The sequence below is a fragment of the Pinus tabuliformis genome, chromosome 7 (assembly GCF_031772625.1).
Source record: "Pinus tabuliformis cultivar Carrire ecotype Pingquan chromosome 7, CPIR1, whole genome shotgun sequence".
In the NCBI taxonomy this organism is placed as follows: Eukaryota; Viridiplantae; Streptophyta; class Pinopsida; order Pinales; family Pinaceae; genus Pinus; species Pinus tabuliformis.
In genome coordinates this window covers 343,679,832-343,682,855 of record NC_142293.1, presented here as the reverse complement: position 1 = coordinate 343,682,855, position 3,024 = coordinate 343,679,832, and the positions used below count along the sequence as shown (strand labels likewise).

The 3,024-nt window shown below is 34.2% G+C and overlaps 1 long non-coding RNA gene across 1 annotated transcript; it reads left to right on the top strand.

The window, feature by feature from the left end:
- Nucleotides 1-233: 233 nt before the first annotated feature.
- On the top strand, nucleotides 234-1,298 carry LOC149247343 (uncharacterized). Its single transcript, XR_016265626.1, has 2 exons — nucleotides 234-363; nucleotides 461-1,298. It is a non-coding gene; the product is annotated as an uncharacterized LOC149247343 (long non-coding RNA).
- The last annotated feature ends 1,726 nt before the right edge of the window (nucleotides 1,299-3,024 follow it).

Below are 3,024 nucleotides of genomic sequence, written 5' to 3'. Positions count from 1 at the left end.
GGGTCACAGCGTGGCAGGTGCTCGTGAAGCTGCAGCCGCTTTTAACACCTTGTCTCACATCTCAGTTATTCATAATTGTGCCTTGTCAGAGTTTACTATACAACTGACTAACCTATCTGTCTCCTATTCCAGGCTATTTTTTATAAAGTGATAGCCTAGGCTACTGGGCCATGAATGCCTATTTAGAAATGGCTTGCCCTTTAGTTAAATCACAAATTTCGAAATCCTCTCTTTGAAGGGAAAAAAAATTGTGTTTTGTTGTGGTCATGCGGGTATGCAAATACCCAAACGAGTTTGCAGTCAAGCACGGGGTACTCACTTCGTGTTGGAGTTGGAGAGGGCCGGAACAAGAGGAAATCGCAGGTTTGTCTGCTGCCATATTCGTGATGCTGATTGTTTTTTTCACAGTCTTTGATTGCATAGTTGAATGCAACTGATATTTAATCTTCTTATCATCCAGGTGCAAAGAACGGGTGCTGGATATATGTGAACGGACAAAGCCTTTAGAGTACGTGGCTTCTCTCTGTGCAAAGACGTGCAAGGCAATGGATGATGAGAATAGCGAAGGTTGTTCAATAGCCATTACAGTGAATGGAGATAACTGTATCCAAGTTTGGCGCTATCCCCTCTGAGCTTTGTTAAACCTAAAACCTATAATAGCCTCTTCAAGCCGTCCAACTCACTCGTGTCCATTTCGCTTCTCTGATCTGCCTCAATATTGGTACATAGACTAATTTCATCACCATCATTTTCCAAGATTCTTGTGGTTGTTTCCCAGATTCGTTTTCCATTTCCACGTAGCCATATATCATGCATTTCTTGACCTTGCAAGACACTTTCTTCTGCTTGGAAGATTAGCCATAGAATCTGCACTAACTGTAGCCGACTTCATTCTTCTCGAAATTCAATTACAAGTAACCGGCTTCGAAAGACGGTCAGTCAGCTCTCAAAGAAGGTTAAAGTTACATTCATATGCCTCTTACCTGTTTAAGCTATTTCATAACTTAGCTTGGGTTTGGCAGCTCTCACTTTATCTTTGGGTATTTAGATAGCTGATTTACTCCAGTCGAGTCAAATATGTAGTTAGAGATGTTGAAAATGCACCAATCCTATTGTAACATTTAGTCTGTCCCGTTTATCCTACTGGATCGGGTGTTAAGTATAGGCATTTAGAATTTACTTTAATCCACGTCATTTCGACAACACTCGTGTTATCTGCCAAATAAATATACAACTAATCCATTTCTGGAAGTGTCATTTTGGAAGTAATCTTGAGAGGCCAACTATGCGCTATTTATAAATTGCTTGTGCTTGTGTATACGATAGCAATGAAGTTTTGATGTTGATTTCATCTTGAATGTACATATCTATATTATAGTAAAAGGAAGTCGAAAAAGATGAATTGTTTCGCGGCTGTTCAGTTGTAATGTTAATTTCTTTTTTAGTGCACATTAATTTTGTTCTTCAGATTCAGCAATATCTTTGCAGTTGATGGTACCATATTTTGAAATTTAAATGTTATGCGGAAAAAGTGCCAATTGCATAGTAATTTGATTCTCGTTGCATCGTTACTGTCATTTCATTGGGCAACGGATGATAAGATGCGGCTTTTGTTTTTATGTATGTCAACAAAACTCTGTGTTTTTTCAATAATCGTTCATATACCAAGAACATTTGCTCTCCCATGAAGCACACCTATATTGTTCTAGGGCTGATCTTATATTCGGAAATAGTGAGGCGTCGAGAACTATTTAGATGTTTACTGTCTGAGGATTCCAATCGCTCATTCATATCGTAGGAGATGGGGAATTGTATGCGCAGTGGTTAGCAGATTTTATATTCTGAAGTTAGATAGTTATCAGAGAAATTCTGAATAAATAAGAAAAATTAATTACTTAACGACACTTAACCTCACTTGCGTCACCATCACCCCTTCCACCATCAGATTCCAAAAATATGCAATTGACATAACTTCAACACAGTGTCACTGATCAAATACAAGTCAAGTTGCCACAACATGAATAAACCAATGTCTCTCATTGGCATTCAAGGTTGTGTATTTGCTTATTTTTATATGCAATGACAAGGATAAAATGTTATTAAATCAATACAAATCAACACTGTCCAGTATTTTAGCTTTCCGGGACCACACCAGTATTGGAATTTAGGGTTGCTAGAGGAGAGAATCAATAATTCGTTTCAGGTATAGAACAATCGATTTCTCTTTATAAAAATATTTTTGTTAAAAAATTATCAATATTGCATTTCAACTTATAAAACAGGTGATTTGGATTTTTTAAAATGTTTTCGAAGATTAATCATTATTTACTTTATTTATATTTTTTAAATTAAATTTTATTATCTTAATCTATATATATATATAACTTTTATATATATATATATATCTATATATATATATATATATATATATATATATATATATATATATCACTTATAATATTAATTTTAAAAATATTTAATGTTAATTTTATAGATTTATAATATTAATAATTTATTGATATGTTAATATTAATAATCTATTATCTTTATAATATTAATCTAAAAAATTTATGATATTTATCTTTGGGTTTCTATATTTATATTGTAAACACACCCAGCGTTACAACTTCCCTGGCCTTAGCCTCTTAGAAGGATCTTGAGTTTCGTAAAGATATATAGTGAATTCCTTGAAGGATATTTAGTTTCGTATCGACTTGTTAGCTGATCGTACAGCCAGGTCTATCTCTTGCTCCTGTTGCCACTCGTTCATACAGGTAAGGAAAGAGTTTGGATAGGATATCTATAGATTGGAAACGTCAGTGAGGGGCTTTGAACTGATCTCTAACAAAACTGATAAAGCTTTAGTCTACTCCGTTAGGAGGATATGGTATATCGTCACCGAGAACACACATTTTGTGTTCTTGCTCATTGTATGTTCACAAGGTCTAATCGAAAAATATTGTAATAATTATAATGTATAATTATATTATAATTTAGGTTAATATACTATATATTTAGTATTAT